Source organism: Petromyzon marinus, chromosome 1, assembly GCF_048934315.1.
Source record: "Petromyzon marinus isolate PM22_M1 ecotype Great Lakes invasive population chromosome 1, UKy_Petmar_22M1.pri1.0, whole genome shotgun sequence".
NCBI lineage: Eukaryota > Metazoa > Chordata > Hyperoartia > Petromyzontiformes > Petromyzontidae > Petromyzon > Petromyzon marinus.
Window position 1 is genome coordinate 15,780,039 of NC_133667.1, and position 18,494 is coordinate 15,798,532.

At 55.2% G+C, this 18,494-nt stretch overlaps 1 protein-coding gene and 1 pseudogene across 3 annotated transcripts in view; one reads left to right on the forward strand and one right to left on the reverse strand.

The window, feature by feature from the left end:
* LOC116941629 (3',5'-cyclic-AMP phosphodiesterase 4C-like) overlaps positions 1 to 18,494 on the reverse strand; it is a 197,578-nt gene that overhangs the window by 35,855 nt on the left and 143,229 nt on the right. The gene's annotated exons all lie outside the window — the stretch shown is intronic.
* Positions 1 to 18,494, forward strand: part of LOC142925115 (3',5'-cyclic-AMP phosphodiesterase 4B-like) — a 38,059-nt pseudogene that overhangs the window by 7,604 nt on the left and 11,961 nt on the right.

An 18,494-nucleotide genomic window follows, 5' to 3' on the forward strand; every position in this document is an offset into this window, starting at 1 on the left:
GCGAGGGAAAAAAAGTATTTGATCCCCTGCTGATTTTGTACGTTTGCCCACTGACAAAGAAACGATCAGTCTATAATTTTAATGGTAGGTTTATTTGAACAGGAGCGACAGAATAACAACAAAAAAATCCAGAAAAACGCATGTCAAAAATGTTATGAATTGATTTGCATTTTAATGAGGGAAATAAGTATTTGACCCCTCTGCAAAACATGACTTAGTACTTGGTGGCAAAACCCTTGTTGGGAATCACAGAGGTCAGACGTTTCTTGTAGTTGGCCACCAGGTTTGCACACATCTCAGGAGGGATTTTGTCCCACTCCTCTTTGCAGATCTTCTCCAAGTCATTAAGGTTTCGAGGCTGACGTTTGGCAACTCGAACCTTCAGCTCCCTACACAGATTTTCTATGGGATTAAGGTCTGGAGACTGGCTAGGCCACTCCAGGACCTTAATGTGCTTCTTCTTGAGCCACTCCTTTGTTGCCTTGGCCGTGTGTTTTGGGTCATTGTCATGCTGGAATACCCATCCACGACCCATTTTCAATGCCCTGGCTGAGGGAAGGAGTTCTCACCCAAATTTGAAGGTACATGGCCCCGTCCATCGTCCCTTTGATGTGGTGAAGTTGTCCTGTCCCCATAGCAGAAAAACACCCCCAAAGCATGTTTCCACCTCCATGTTTGACGGTGGGGATGGTGTTCTTGGGGTCATAGGCAGCATTCCTCCTCCAAACACGGCGAGTTGAGTTGATGCCAAAGAGCTCCATTTTGGTCTCATCTGACCACAACACTTTCACCCAGTTGTCCTCGAATCATTCAGATGTTCATTGGCAAACTTCAGACGGGCATGTATATATGCTTTTTTGAGCAGGGGGACCTTGCGGGCGCTGCAGGATTTCAGTCCTTCACGGCATAGTGTGTTACCAATTGTTTTCTTGGTGACTATTGTCCCAGCTGCCTTGAGATCATTGACAAGATCCTCCCGTGTAGTTCTGGGCTGATTCCTCACCGTTCTCATGATCATTGCAACTCCACGAGGTGAGATCTTGCATGGAGCCCCAGGCCGAGGGAGATTGACAGTTATTTTGTGTTTCTTCCATTTGCGAATAATCGCACCAACTGTTGTCACCTTCTCACCAAGCTGCTTGGCAATGGTCTTGTAGCCCATTCCAGCCTTGTGTAGGTCTACAATCTTGTCCCTGACATCCTTGGAGAGCTCTTTGGTCTTGGCCATGGTGGAGAGTTTGGAATCTGATTGATTGATTGCTTCTGTGGACAGGTGTCTTTTATACAGGTAACAAGCTGAGATTAGGAGCACTCCCTTTAAGAGTGTGCTCCTAATCTCAGCTCGTTACCCGTATAAAAGACACCTGGGAGCCAGAAATCTTTCTGATTGAGAGGGGGTCAAATACTTATTTCCCTCATTAAAATGCAAATCAATTTATAACATTTTTGACATGCATTTTTCTGGATTTTCTTGTTGTTATTCTGTCTCTCACTGTTCAAATAAACCTACCATTAAAATTATAGACTGATCATTTCTTCGTCAGTGGGCAAACGTACAAAATCAGCAGGGGATCAAATACTTTTTTCCTCACTGTACAGAGAGAGAGAGAGAGATTTGGAGAAAGAGAGTCCGTGATTGGAGGAGACAGGAAGACTCATAAAACGTGGACCATGAAACATCGATTCCCCTTATAAACCCTCTCGCTCGCACGGGCCCCGTCACAGAGTCTCAGGCGAGCGAGTGAGCGAGCGAGTGACGGAGTGATGGAGCGAGCGAGCGACTGGCTGGAGGATCGACTGAGCGAGTGACGGAGTGATGGAGCGAGCGAGCGAGTGACGGAGCGAGCGAGTGACGGAGCGAGCGAGTATGTAAGTGGTTCAGTAAGTGAGCAAGTGAGGGAGTAACTAAGTGAGCGAGTAACTAAGTGAGCGAGTAACTAAGTGAGCGAGTTACTGAGTGAGCGAGTAACTAAGTGAGCGAGTAACTAAGTGAGCGAGTTACTGAGTGAGCGACGAAGCGAGCGAGTGAGTGGGTGACTTAAGTGAGCGGGTGAGCGAGCCAGTGGGGAGAGCCCCTCGTGAACCAAAACCAAGCCCAGCGACTCTCCCACCTGGACAGGCGGTTGCGCAATCTTCGTGACCCCCACACCCCCCCCCCCTCGTGACCCCCACCCCATGGCGTCCCCTGGCCGTGTGGGGGTGCGGGCGAGGGGTCTGCAGGGACCGCCTCTGCTGGGGTCACCGAGAGCCGTCCACCTGCCCATCGACATCGCGCAGCGCCGATGCAGCCGGTACCACGCGCCGCATTCCCCCCTAGGTCGACTCGGCCTCAAATTAGCTTTGCCTGCTGCGCCGTGAAACGTTCGCCACCGTTGGGGAGACAAAGGCGGCCGGGCGCGCGTGGTTGCTGGCCACCCCACCCACCACGTGTCGTGTAGCACAGTGACGGCGTTCGTAGGTGCTGCTGCTGCTACTCGCTAACAGCACTTGCCCCGACAGTCTGTGAGAGGCTACACGGGGATCTTTGTCTCCTTCATAGGCGCTGCTGCTACTCGCTAACAGCACTTGCCCCAAGTCTGTTAGAGGCTACACGGGGAGCTTTGTCTTTGTCTCATTCATAGGTGCTGCTGCTACTCGCTAACAGCACTTGCCCCAAGTCTGTTAGAGGCTACACGGGGGATCTTTGCCTTTAGTCTGCTTCATAGGCGCTGCTGATACTCGCTACTAACAGCACTTGCCCCGACAGTCTGTTAGAGGCTACACGGGAGATCTTTGTCTTTGTCTCCTTCATAGGCGCTGCTGCTACTCGCTAACAGCACTTGCCCCAAGTCTGTTAGAGGCTATAGGGGAGGATCTTTGTCTGTGTCTTTGTGTAGTGGTGTGCCCGTATATCTGAATTGGTACTGGGCCTCCCCTAGGTCGACTCAGCCTCAAATGAGTACCTTGTCCGGTGTGTAGTAAACATTGCTACTGGGGAGACAAAGGCGGCCGGGCGTGGTGCTGGCCACCCACCCCCTCGTGTGCCGTTCCGGCCTTCATAGGTGCTCGCTAACAGCACTTGCCCCTACAGTCTGTTAAGACTATATGGGGGATCTTTGGTGATGGTCGTGGTGATGGTGTTGGTAGTGATGGTGGTGGTGATTGTAGTTGTGGTGGTGGTGGTGGTGGTAACAGCACTTTTCCCAAAAGTCTGTGAAGACTATATGGGGGATCTTTGTCTTTGGTGATGGTCGTGGTGATGGTGTTAGTAGTGATGGTGGTGGTAACAGCACTTTCCCCAAAAGTCTGTGAAGACTATATGGGGGGATCTTTGTCTTTGCTGATGGTCGTGGTGATGGTATTGGTAGTGATGGTGGTGGTGATTGTAGTTGTGGTGGTGGTAACAGCACTTTCCCCAAAAGTCTGTGAAGACTATATGGGGGATCTTTGTCTTTGCTGATGGTCGTGGTGATGGTATTGGTAGTGATGGTGGTGGTGATTGTAGTTGTGGTGGTAACAGCACTTTTCCAAAAGTCTGTTGAGGCTATACGGGGGATCTTTGTCTTTGCTGATAGTCGTGGTGATGGTATTGGTAGTGATGGTGGTGGTGATTGTAGTTGTGGTGGTGGTAACAGCACTTTTCCCAGAAGTCTGTTGAGGCTATACGGGGATCTTTGTCTTTTGGTGGTGACGATTATCACACCAGCAAACGATCATCCGAAGCGGTCCTGGGCATCCCCTAGGTCGACTCAGCATCAATGAGTAATGTACCTGGTGTGGTGGTGTGTAAATGTCGCCACTGGGGAAACAAAGGCGGCCGGGCGTGGTGCTGGCCACCCACCCCCTCGTGTGTGCCACAGTGCCGACATTCATAGTTGTTGCTACTCGCTAACAGCACTTGCCCCGACAGTCTGTTAGAGGCTACACGGGGGACCTTTGTCTTTGTCTCCTTCATAGGTGCTGCTGCTGCTACTCGCTAACAGCACTTGCCCCGACAGTCTGTTAGAGGCTACACGGGGGACCTTTGTCTTTGTCTCCTTCATAGGTGCTGCTGCTGCTACTCGCTGACAGCACTTGCCCCAGCAGTCTGTTAGATGCTACACGGGGGATCTTTGTCTGCTTCATAGCTGCTGCTACTCACTACTAACAGCACTTGCCCCGACAGTCTGTTAGAGGCTACACGGGGGACCTTTGTCTTTGTCTCCTTCATAGGTGCTGCTACTCGCTAACAGCACTTGCCCCCGACAGTCTGTTAGAGGCTACACGGGGGACCTTTGTCTCTGCCTTTTAGCCGTGCGCCGCTTTGAGTCGCTGGCGCAGCCTACAGGAGGAGGCTGTTGACTTTGCGAAGGCTAAATAAATAAATTAAAAATCCCTCACCAATAAATTAAATAAAAGCCATAAAACATCGATATATAGTCGCATAAATACACACTCACGTGTTCGCGTGTGTACTCGATCACACCAAAAGACAAAAGATCCCCCGCGTAGCCTCTAACAGACTGTCGGGGCAAGTGCTGTTAGCGAGTAGCAGCAGCAGCGCCTATGAAGGAGATAAAGACAAAGATCCCCCGTGTAGCCTCTAACAGACTGCTGGGGCAAGTGCTGTTAGCGAGTAGCAGCAGCACCTATGAAGGAGACAAAGACAAAGGTCCCCCGTGTAGCCTCTAACAGACTGTCGGGGCAAGTGCTGACAGCGAGTAGCAGCAGCGCCTATGAAGGAGACAAAGATCCCCCGTGTAGCCTCTAACAGGCTGCTGGGGCAAGTGCTGTTAGCGAGTAGCAGCAGCGCCTATGAAGGAGACAAAGATCCCCCGTGTAGCCTGTAACAGACTGTCGGGGCAAGTGCTGTTAGCGAGCACCTATGAAGGCCGGCACCGTGGCACACGTGGGTGGCCAGCACCACGCCCGGCCGCCTTTGTCTCCCTTGTGGCGATGTTTACTACGCACACCGCTACACCAGCTACTCATCTGAGGCTGAGTCGACCTAGGGAGGCCCAGGACCAGGTTCACACAATCGTCACCGCTGTTGGAATCGAACTCGGGTCGCCGGGCTCGCTACGCCAACGCACGCGGTTCGTGAAGGGGGCGCTACTGCTGGGCAGTGCCAGGCTAGGTGCACAGTGAGGCGACTCAGGCAGTAGGGAGGCAGTCGCCCCCCTCCCCCCCACTCCAGCCACAACGACGAGAGGGCAGAGGGGAGCGACTGCTCACAACAACGAGCGGGGACGCCGGGCGGATAAAACGCAGCAACTTTGAACCAGCGGGGAGCACAGCTGTGGTGGTGCATCTGGCAGGCTTCTCAGACCTCCTCCTGCACCTAGCCTGGCACAGCACCAGTCAACCCATGGCACCTGCAGGGTCTATCCCGTGACCTCCTCCTGCACCTAGCCTGGCACAGCACCAGTCAACCCATGGCACCTGCTGGGTCTGTCCCGTGACCTCATTCTGCACCTAGCCTGGCACAGCAGCAGCTAAACCATGGCACCTGCTGGGTCTGTCCCGTGACCTCATCCTGCACCTAGCCTGGCACAGCAGCAGTCAACCCATGGCACCTGCTGGGTCTGTCCCGTGACCTCCTCCTGCACCTAGCCTGGCACAGCAGCAGTACAACCCATGGCACCTGCTGGGTCTGTCCCGTGACCTCCTCCTGCACCTAGCCTGGCACAGCAGTCAACCCATGGCACCTGCTGGGTCTGTCCCGAAACGTCCCTGCCACTTGACGGCGAACGGCGGTTGTTGTTGTGTTTGTTGTTGTGTTGTTGTTGTGTTTGTTGGATTGTTGTTGTGTTTGTTGTGTTGTTGTGTTTGTTGTTGTGTTTGTTGTGTTGTTGTTGCGTTTGTTGTTGTGTTTGTTGTGTTGTTGCGTTTGTTGTTGTGTTTGTTGTGTTGTTGTTTGTGTCGTCGTCGCCGTCATTAACATTCCTTACCTCCTCCTCCACCCCCTCCACCACCACCTCCTCCTCCACCACCTCCTCCCCCTCCTCTTCCACCCCACCTTCTCCTCCCCCCCCTCCTCCACCCCCACCTCCTCCACCACCTCCTCCACCTCCTCCTCCCCCCCTCCTCCTCCACCCCCACCTCCTCCCCTTCCACCACCTCCTCCTCCCCCTCCACCACCTCCTCCTCCCCAACCCCCTCCTCCTCCACCTCCTCCCCCTCCTCCTCCACCTCCCTCCCCCTCCTCCACCCTCCTCCTCCTCCACCTCCTCGCAGCTTCGACGTGGAGAATGGCGTCTCGCCGGGCCGCAGCCCGCTGGAGGCGCAGGCGAGCCCCGGCTCGGGCGGCCTCGTGCTGCACGCGGCCTTCCCGCACGGCGCGCGACGCGAAAGTTTCCTCTACCGCTCCGACAGCGACTACGACCTCTCGCCAAAGTCGGTGTCGCGCAACTCCTCCATCGCCAGCGACGCGTGGGTGCACGCTTCTACACACACACACGCGCGCGTGTCTACACACACACACGCGCGCGTGTCTACACACACACACGCGCGCGTGTCTACACACACACACGCGCGCGTGTCTACACACACACACGCGCGCGTGTCTACACACACACACGTGTCTACACACACACACGCGTCTACACACACACACGCACGTGTCTACACACACGTGTCTACACACACGTGTCTACACACGCGCGTCTACACACACGTGTCTACACACGCGCGTCTCTACACACGCACGTGTCTACACACGCACGTGTCTACACACACACACGTGTCTACACACACACACGTGTCTACACACACACACGTCTACACACACACACGTGTCTACACACACGTCTACACACACACACGCACGTGTCTACACACACACGTGTCTACACACACTTCTACACACACACACGTCTACACACACTTCTACACACACTTCTACACACACACACGCATCTACACACACACGTGTCTACACACGCACGCGTCTCCACACACACACCTCCTTGCCTACAGACACGCGCAGAGACACGCACGCATGGAGACACATGGGGAGACACTTGCAGACACACGCACGCGTGGAGACACGTGGGGAGACACTTGCAGACACACGCACGCATGGAGACACGTGGGGAGACACACTTGCAGACACACGCTCGCATGGAGACACGTGGGGAGACACTTGCAGACACACGCACGCGTGGAGACACGAGGAGACGCGCACATCGAGAGACGCACGTGCAGGGACACGCGTAGGCAGAGACACATGCACACACACACGCACACACACGGCCGCACGCACGTACACACAGTCACACACACACGCACACACAGTCGTACACACACACGGCCGCACACACACACACACAGTCGTACGCACACACACAGTCGCACACACACACCACACAAGTCGCACACACACACGCACACACAGTCGTACACACACAGGCACAAAAGACACACTCACACACACGCACACACAGTCACACACAGACAGTCACACACACGCACGAGCAATGAGGCTTGCTCAAGCGCAGTCATCGGCATCACAAGCGTCCGTAATCGCAGCGTCAGCGCAATCATCATCGTAGTCATCATCGTCGTCATCGTCGTTAACACAATCATAGTCATCGTAGTCATCGTCGTTAACACAATCGTCAGCAAGCTCCGTCATCATCACCACCGCTATTGTCACCCCCACCCCCCTCCTAAGTGGCTCTTAGAACCCCCACTTTGTCATCAGTATCATCATCTGTATCATCATCAGCGTCATTATCAGCATAATCATTAGCGACGTCATCATCAGTATCAGCATCATCATCAGCGTCATTATCAGCATCATCAGCGTCATCATTATCAGCATAATCATCAGCGTCATCATCATCAGCATCGTCATAATCAGCGTCGTCATCATCAGTATCATCATCAGTATCATTAGCGTCGTCATCAGCATCATCCTCGTCATCGTCGTCTTCATCGTCGTCGTCATCATCATCGTCGTCGTCGTCGTCGTCATCATCATCGTCGTCGACGTCGTCATCAACATCATCATCATCCTCGTCATCGTCGTCATCGTCATCAACGTCATCATCGTCGTCATCATCATCATCGTCGTCGTCATCAACGTCATCGTCGTCGTCATCATCGTCGTCATCGTCGTCATCATCGCCCTCGTCGTCATTGTCATCATCGTCATCGTCGTCATCATCATCGTCATCATCGTCGTCGTTCCCGACAGTCCTCCGTGACCATGACGCAAGGCGATTTCCAAACGCCCGGTGGAGCCTCCCTTCACAGGCGCTGCTGCTGCTGCTGCTCACTAACAGCACTTGCCCCCAACAGTTTGTCACGGCTGTACGGGGGATCTTTGTCTTTGTGCTGCGCGTGTGTCTGCGCGTGCGCGTGTTCATGCGCGTGTGCGTTCATGTGGGCATGCGTTCACGTGCGCGTGTTCATGTGCGTGTGCGTTCATGTGGGCATGCGTTTACGTGCGCGTGTGTTCGTGCGCGCGTGTGTTCATGTGGGCATGCGTTCACGTGCGCGTGCGTTCACGTGCGCGTGCGTTCACGTGCGCGTGCGTTCACGTGCGCGTGTGTTCATGTGGGCGTGCGTTCATGTGCGCGTCGCATTCCCACTAACGCGTGCGTTCCATTTCAGTGCCGTGCGTGCTGGCGTGCGTCGATCGTTCTCAGTGACAGGAGTGTGTGCACACGTCTGTGTGTGTGTGTGCGTTTCCACTGACACGTGCCGTGTGCCATCACTGACACGTGCCGTGCGTCATCACTGACACGTGCCGTGCGTCATCAGTGACACGTGCCGTGCGTCATCAGTGACACGTGCCGTGCGTCATCACTGACACGTGCCGTGCGTCATCAGTGACACGTGTCGTGCGTCATCAGTGACACGTGCCGTGCGTCATCACTGACACGTGCCGTGTGTCATCAGTGACACGTGCCGTGTGTCATCACTGACACGTGCCGTGCGTCATCAGTGACACGGGTCGTGCGTCATCACTGACACGTGCCGTGTGCCATCACTGACACGTGCCGTGTGTCATCACTGACACGTGTCGTGTGCCATCACTGACACGTGCCGTGTGCCATCACTGACACGTGCCGTGTGCCATCACTGACACGTGCCGTGTGCCATCACTGACACGTGCCGTGTGTCATCACTGACACGTGCCGTGTGTCATCACTGACACGTGTTCAGTGACGCACGCACGTGGTCATCATCAGTGACGCGTTCACACGAGGACCCCCCCCCCAGGTCGACTCGGCCTCAAATGAGTACCTGGGGAGACAAAGGCGGCCGGGCGTGGTGCTGGCACGCCCCACCACCTCGCGCTGCTACTCGCTCACAGCCACTTGCCCCCGATGGTCTGTTTGAGGCTACCCGGGGGATCTTTGTCTTTGTGGTGATGCTCCTTGATGGTCAGTGGGGGGGGCAGAAGATCCAACGGTGAGTGACGTCGATGATGCGTGATGACGTGTACGTCCCTCCCTCCATTCCCCCTTCCTCCCCCTCCTTTACCCCCCCTGCCCCCCCCCCCACTCCTTACCCCTGCCAACCCACCCACCCCTCCCCTGTTCCCCCTAACCCCCCTCCCCCATTCCCCCTCTGCCCCCCTTCACCTTTTCCTCCTTCACCCCTCTCCCATTCCCCCCCTTCCCCCCACTCCCCCTAACCCCCTCCCCCCTTACCCCCTCCCCTCTTCCCCCCTTCACCTTTTCCTCCCTTCACCCACCCCCACCCACCCCCCCGCCCCCCACCCCCCGCCCCACCCCCGCCCCCACCCCACGTCACTCAACCAGGAACGCTCTCCTGGGACCCAAGAGTGACCGGAATTCCGACCCGGTCTGTCCCGGTCCCACGGGATGTAAGTGTCCAGCTCCTCTGGGGGCGCTGTCCCACAGTCCGTCTACGGGGGGGGGGGGGGGGGGTGGTGATTGATGACGATTGGTGGTGATTGGTGATTGTGGTGATTGGTGGTGGTGGTGATTGGTGGTGGTGTTGGTGGTGGTGATGATGGTCGTGGTGATTGGTGGTGGTGGTGGTGATGATGGTCGTGGTGATTGATGGTGATTGGTGGTGGTGGTGGTGTTGGTGGTGGTGATTGATGATGATTGGTGGTGGTGGTGATTGGTGGTGGTGGTGATGATGGTCGTGGTGATTGATGGTGATTGGTGGTGTTGGTGGTGGTGATGGTCGTGGTGATTGATGGTGATTGGTGGTGTTGGTGGTGGTGATGATGGTCGTGGTGATTTGTGGTGTTGGTGATGGTGATAATCGTGGTGGTGGTGGTGGTGATGATGATCGTAGTGATTGATAATGATGGTGATTGGTGGTAGTGGTAATGATGGCGGTGGTGGTGATGTCGATGATGACGATGGTGATGGTGATGATCGTGGTCATTGATGATGATGGTGATTGGTGGTCGTGGTGATGATGGCGGTGGTGGTGATGTCGATGATGACGATGGTGATGGTGATGATCGTGGTCATTGATAATAATAATGATGGTGATGAGGATGGTGATGGTGGCGATGGTGATGGTGGCGATGGTGATGGTGGCGATGGTGATGGTGGCGATGGTGATGGTGGCGATGGTGATGGTGGCGATGGTGATGGTGGCGATGGTGATGGTGGCGATGGTGATGGTGGCGATGGTGATGGTGGCGATGGTGATGGTGACGATGGTGATGGTGGCGATGGTGATGGTGGCGATGGTGATGGTGGCGATGGTGATGATGCCGTTCCGACCTCCATAGGCACTGCTGCTGCTCGCTAACAGCACTTGCCCCCAGCAGTCTGTGAAGGTCACACGGGGCACCTTTGTCTTTTGTGTGATCCCAGCGTGCCATCGAGCGATGCCCGCGGGGGGTCTTTAACGTCCGGCCGGGCACGGCACTCTGCACGGTCGATGTGTGAACGCGCCGCGCGCCGCCGCAGTATTTGCCAGGGCGGCCCGACCCCTTCGCGGTGGGGAGGGGGGGGGGGCGTGGGGGTCGGTGTCGCCGCCCAGAACGCTCTGGAAGTGGTGACGCTCCGCTCCGCGCTCCGCTCCGTGCTCCGCTCCATGCTCCACTCCGCTCCGCGCTCCGCTCCGTACTCCACTCCACGCTTCACTCCCACGCTCAGTTCCACGCTCCTCTCCACTCCTCACTCCCCTCCCTCTCCGTACTCCGCTCCACGCTCCACTCCACGCTTCTTCACTCCACGCTCCCCTCCACGCTCCACTCCATTCCGTGTTCCACTCCACGCTCCCCTCCACTCCATGCTCCACTCCACGCTCCACTCCATGCTCCACTCCACGCTCCACTCTCCCACGCTCTGCTCCACCCTCCCGATTGCTCTCCGGCTCATCCTCCTCGTCCACCCCCATGGTCTCCCCCCCCCCCCGTATCTCTTCCCCCAGTCGTCCGTGCTGCCGACTCCGTGACCCCTGTTCAAGAGATTCCGTTTGGGCCTCTCTCACTTCCTCTCACTTCCTCTCACACTCTCTCTCTCTCTCTTCCTCTCTCTCTTCCTCTCTCTTCATCTCTCTTCATCTCTCTTCCTCTCTCAAGTCAATTTGCCCGCTGGTTCTGAACAGCGTCCTGATAATGTGGTCGCATGTAGCTGTAATTGTGTAGAGACCCAGAGACTCACACAGAGAGACCCATAGACTCACACAGAGACCCAGAGACTCACACAGAGAGACCCATAGACTCACACAGAGAGACCCATAGACTCACACAGAGAGGCCCATAGACTCACACAGAGACCCAGAGACTCACACAGAGACCCATAGACTCACACAGAGAGACCCAGAGACTCACACAGAGAGACCCATAGACTCGCACAGAGACCCATAGACTCACACAGAGACCCATAGACTCACACAGAGAGACCCAGAGACTCACACAGAGAGACCCATAGACTCGCACAGAGACCCATAGACTCACACAGAGACCCATAGACTCACACAGAGACCCGTAGACTCACACAGAGTCCCGTAGACTCACACAGAGACCCATAGACTCACAGAGAGACCCATAGACTCGCACAGAGACCCATAGACTCACACAGAGACCCATAGACTCACACAGAGACCCGTAGACTCACACAGAGTCCCGTAGACTCACACAGAGACCCATAGACTCACACAGAGACCCATAGACTCACACAGAGACCCACAGACTCACACAGAGACCCATAGACTCACACAGAGACCCACAGACTCACACAGTGAGACCCATAGACTCACACAGAGACCCATAGATTCACACAGAGACCCACAGACTCGCACAGTGACCCAGAGACTCGCACAGAGAGACCATAGACTCACACAGAGACCCACAGACTCACACAGTGAGACCCATAGACTCACACAGAGACCCATAGACTCACACAGAGACACATAGACTCACACAGAGACCCATAGACTCACACAGAGAGACCCCATAGACTAGCAACGAGACCCATAAGCTCAGACACAGACACCGATAGACTCACACAGAGACCCATTGACTCACACAGAGACCCATAGACTCACACAGAGACCCATAGACTCACACAGAGACCCATAGACTCACACAGAGAGACCCAGAGACTCACACAGAGAGACCCATAGACTCGCACAGAGACCCATAGACTCACACAGAGACCCATAGACTCACACAGAGACCCATAGACTCACACAGAGACCCATAGACTCACACAGAGACCCATAGACTCACACAGAGACCCACAGACTCACACAGAGACCCACAGACTCACACAGTGAGACCCATAGACTCACACAGAGACCCATAGATTCACACAGAGACCCACAGACTCGCACAGTGACCCAGAGACTCGCACAGAGAGACCATAGACTCACACAGAGAGACCATAGACTCACACAGAGACCCACAGACTCGCACAGTGAGCCCCATAGACTCACACAGAGACCCATAGACTCACACAGAGACACATAGACTCACACAGAGACCCATAGACTCACACAGAGACCCATAGACTCACACAGAGACCCATAGACTCACACAGAGAGACCCATAGACTCGCACAGAGATCCATAGACTCACACAGAGACCCATAGACTCACACAGAGACCCATAGACTCACACAGAAACCCAGAGACTCACACAGAGAGACCCATAGACTCACACAGAGACCCATAGACTCACACAGAGACCCATAGACTCACACAGAGACCCATAGACTCACACAGAGACCCAGACTCGCACAGAGACCCATAGACTCACACAGAGACCCACATACACACACGGAGACCCACAGACTCACACAGAGAGACCCATAGACTCGCACAGAGACCCATAGACTCACACAGAGACCCATAGACTCACACAGAGACCCAGAGACTCACACAGAGACCCGTAGACTCATAAAGAGACCCATAGACTCACACAGAGACCCGTAGACTCACAAAGAGACCCATAGACTCACACAGAGACCCGTAGACTCACAAAGAGACCCATAGACTCACACAGAGACCCGTAGACTCACAAAGAGACCCATAGACTCACACAGAGACCCGTAGACTCACAAAGGGATCTTTGTCTGTGGGTGTCTGTGAATCCGCACTGTGTTGAACCCCCCCCCCCCACCCCCCGAGGCCTGAGTTCGATTCCCGCTCACGACCATTAATGGTGGCGGATATCTGAACCGGTCCTGGGCGTCTCCCCTACAGGTCGACTCAGCCTCAAGCGCAGTAAACATCGCCACTGTGGGAGACAAAGGCGGCCGGGTGCTGGCCACCCACCCCCTCGTGTGCCACAGTGCCGGCCTTCATAGGCGCTACGCGACTCGCTAACAGCACTTGCCCCAACAGTCTGTTAAAGGCTACACGGGGGATCTTTGTCTTTTTTTTGCAGGTGTGTGTGTACAGGTGGAAAAGAGGCTGTGTGGGTGTGTCTGTGTGTTTGTCTGCATCGGTCAGTCATCTCAGTCAAACCCAGGACACCTGCTGGGTCTGTCCCCGTTACCTCCTCCTGCACCTAGCCTGGCACAGCAGCAGTCACCCCATGGCACCTGCTGGGTCTGTCCCGTGACCTCCTCCTGCACCTAGCCTGGCACAGCAGCAGTCAACCCATGATACCTGCTGGGGAGTCCCGTGACACTTGTGCCAGCGGGCACGTCGACACTTCACAAGGCCTAAACGTGCACCTAGCCTGGCACAATAACCGTGATAACATCACCGCCACCTAGTGGCAAGTGTGTCGTTCGTGTGTATGTGTGTGTACTCTTGTGTACGTGTGTGTGTACATGTGTGTACGTGTGTGTGGGTACGTTTGTGTGTACATGTGTGTATATGTGTGTGTACGTGTGTATATGTGTTTGTGTGTGTACGTGTGTGTGGTTACATGTGTGTGTACATGTGTGTACGTGTGTGTATGTGTGTGTACGTGTGTGTATATGTGTGTTTGTATGTGTGTGTACGTGTGTGTGGGGAGCGGTAGTGTAGCGGTTAGCGCGCTGCGCTATGAACCTGACGACACGGGTTCGATTCCCACTCACGGCCAACACCAGTGACGATTATCTGAACCGGTCCCGGGCCTCCCCTAGGTCGACTCAGCCTCAAATGAGTACCTGGTGCGGTGTGTAAACATTGCCACTGGGGAGACAAAGGCGGTCGGGCGTGGTGCTGGCCACCCACCCCCTCGTGTACCGTTCCGGCCTTCATAGGTGCTCGCTAACAGCACTTGCCCCTACAGTCTGTTAAGGCTATACGGAGGATCTTTATCTTTGTACGTGCGCGTGCGTGCATGTGTGTGTACACGTGTGTGTGTACGTGTGTGTACACGTGTGTGTGTACGTGTGTGTGCACGTGTGTGTGTACACGTGTCTGTACACGTGTGTGTGTACACGTGTGTACGTGTGTGTGTGTACACATGTGTGTGTGTACGTGTGTGTGTGTACACGTGTGTGTGTGTACACGTGTGTGTGTCCATGCGGTCCTTCATAGGACCATGCGCCGCTGCCGCTCTCTCCTAACAGCACTTGCCCCAACAGTCTGCCGAGGCTACACGGCGGGGGATCTTTATCTTTGTGCTGTGACTCTCGCCCCACGGGGCCGGGAGGAACCGCAGCGTTGCGGTTGTCACTCGCTCATTCTCTCGCTCATTCATTCACTAATTCATTCACTCATCCATTCACTCATTCATTAAACAACACATTGCCAGCGACGTCCAGAGAGGGGTGGGGGGAGGGGGTGGCGTGGGCCCGCCCCAAAGCTCGCCCCCCCCCCAAAGCGCCCCTCCCCCCAAACCCCCCCCCAAAGCCCTGTGTGTATGTGTCTGTGTGTGTCTTTATATGTGTGTGCGTGTCCATGTGTGTCTGTGTATGTGTCAACCCCCTATCTCCTCGTTGGTGCCTGACGGCAACGCTGTGGTGGGTAGTGCCATGGGGGGGGAGGGCCAATGTAGATTTATGATTCCCCTCATGGCGTCTGTGACCACCACAGCGACCACATGGGGGGCTCTGGACGGGTGCGAGGGTCTGGTGACCCCTCCACCTTCAATTAATTACCACAAAATCACGACTGAAAAATGTTATTAATAAGCTTGTGCCGGAGACCCTGGGGGGATAGGCGTCGATGACGTCTCCTGGCCTCGGGGCTCCTCCAGAAACAACGAAAAGCCGCTTCGTGTGGCCACGTGGACTGTTCGAACGCTCACTGCGGAGGAGAGGCTGCCACTCCTCTGTCGGGAGCTAGACCGGTACCGCCTGGATCTCTGCGGCATTCAGGAGGTTCGGTGCACCGGCTCTGGCTCCTGCCACCATGAGGGGTGGACAGTCCTCTACTCGGGGCAGCAGACTGCTAAACAACAGGGTGTGGCTCTTCTTTGGAACAAAAGAATGAAGGGGGCGTGGGAGCGTGGCGGTGAGGTGTGGGAAGCTGTAAGTCCCAGGCTAATTTGGGCTCGCCTTCCCATCAACCGGAGGCGAGGAATGGTGGTCGTGGTTACTTATGCCCCCACCGAAGATGAACATCCGTGGAGGGATGCAGGCAAAGCCGATGAGTCAGATGCCTTCTATGACCTCCTGTCACAGGTGCTGGCTAAAGTGGCCCCTCGGGATAGAGTCATCATGTTGGGTGACTTCAATGCCCGAGTTGGTCATGATACTGGCACCTGGTCTGGAGTGATTGGAGGGTATGGACCAGATCAGCTCAATAACAACGGTAGGAGGCTGCTAGATTTTTGTGCAGCCCATGGGTTTGTAATTACCAACACGCTGTTCCGGCATCGGCGCATCCACACAACATCATGGATGCATGCTGGGTCCAAGCAAGAACATCTGCTGGACTACATAGTGACAGACCAGCGGATGCAAGCCCATGTCCTTGACACCAGGACCTACTGTGGAGTTGATCTGCCCTCTGACCATCGACTTGTCATCTGTAAGATGCGCCTGCCATTCTTCCACTCCGGCGGTGGATGTACACCCAGGACCCCAAGGTGGCCTGGTCTCTGCTAGCTGATGGAAGTTACAAACGAGAATTTAATCATCGCTTGCGGCTGAGGTTGGCATCGTCCCCCACTCCTCCTGATGTCGAGGGTAAATGGGCGAGGTTTAGGACTGTGGCTCATGCAGTTGCAATGGCTGCTTTGGGTACACAGTCCAGACCTCCCCAGAGACCCTGGCTGACAGAGGAGGTGTTCAGCCTGGCTGAGAAAAAAGCGATAGGCCCACTCTCATTGGCTACAGCATCCCACGTCAGAGAATGAGGAGGCTTACCGCAGCCTTCGCTCGGAGGTTCGTAGAGCCGTGAGGTGCTGCAAGGATGGGTGGTGGTCGTGGGTTGCTGAGGAGATGGAGTCTGCCTCAATGGCCCGCAATCACAAATCCCTATTTAACTCCATCAAAAAGTAACCAGCAGCACCACACCTATTACCATCATTAGGGGAAAGAACGGTGGTCCAATCTCCAACCCCCAGGAACAGGTTTGCAGATTTGCTGAGCATTTTTGTGATGTCCTGGGGGAGGGGAAATCCCTCAGGCTGGAAAACATCGTCGGACAAAGTGAGGATGACCCTGCTGAGGCTGCAGTGCCTCAAATATTGGAAGAACTCACCCCCTGTGAATGGCTGGCTGAGGTGCCATCTGTTGAGGAAGTACTGAAGACGATCCAGAGTCTGAGACCAGGAAAGGCACCGGGCAGAGATGATCTCCCAAGCCAAATGCTGAGGAAGGGTGGCGTTTGTACACAGACTGCCCTACATTACATCATGACAACATTCTGGACCACTGAACAGGTTCCGCAGGATTGGAAGGATGCCCTGGTGGTCCCCCTTTTTAAGAAGAGGGACCGCACAGACTGTAACAACTACAGGGGCATCTCACTTCTCAGTGTGCCGGGAAAGGTCCTGGCAAGGATTATTAAGCATCGCCTTGCCAGGCACGCTGAGGAGAGGCTTGCGGAGCCCCAATGCGGTTTCAGGAAAGGGCGGTCCTGCACAGATGCCATATTTTCTGTCCGTCTGCTACAGCAGAGGTGTAGGGAATTCCAACAAGACCTACATCTCTGCTTTATTGACCTGGTCAAGGCCTATGATACCATCAGTAGGCCTGGGCTCTGGGTTGTTCTTCGTGCTTTTGGAGTACCTGACCCTCTGCTCACGATCATTAAGGACCTTCATGATGGTGAGCGGGCCCGGGTAAAACTACGTGGCCGGGAGTCAGAGCCATTCCCTGTACACCTTGGGGTGCGACAGGGATGTCCTCTGGCTCCCACATTGTTTAACATCTATTTTGACCACGCAGTTCGTGAAGCCTTCAATAGCTGTACTGGGGGAATCTCCATATGGTACAGATATAATGGGAGGCTGATCGATGCCCGGGTGCGGTCAAGGGATGGCTCCCTATTGCTCAACCACGTTATGTATGCTGATGATTTGGTAATAGCTGCTCATTCAGAGGAGGAGTTGGAGACCCTGCTGCTGAGACTGGAGCGTGCCACTAAGAGGTGGCGCCTTACCATCAGCCCCACCAAAACTAAGCCCTGCCTGGGTGTTTTGTGCCATCGGACACTCCACCCCCACGGCTTCCAATCGGTGATGGGGCAGTTGTGGAGAGAGTGGAGAGTTTCCCATACCTGGGCAGTGTGCTTATGACCGGCTCCAAGTTAACAGCAGAGGTCTCACTCCGAATCAGTCGAGCGGCAATATCTTTTCATCGGTTGCGTGACGCTGTGTGGAAGCTACCTGGTCTGTCGCTCCGCACTAAGCTTCAGGTCTTCTCGGCCACGGTCATTCCCTCCCTTCTCTACGCTTGCGAAACGTGGACCCCCCTAATGGAACATCTTCGCCGGTTAGAAACATTTAGGCTGGCCTGCCTACGATCCATCCTGGGTTCAACCAGACTGGAATCTGTGAGGAGCTCACAAATCCTTGAAAGATCTGGGCAAGGTCCCATCGGTGAGCTCCTCCGGCGGGCAAGGCTGCGATGGCTGGGTCATGTAGCCCGCATGCCCAGCCACCGCATGCCGAAACAGCTTTTGTTCGGCCGGATTGAGGGGGCTAAGCGGGCGCGGCACGGGCTAGAGAAGAGATGGAGTGATGTTGTACA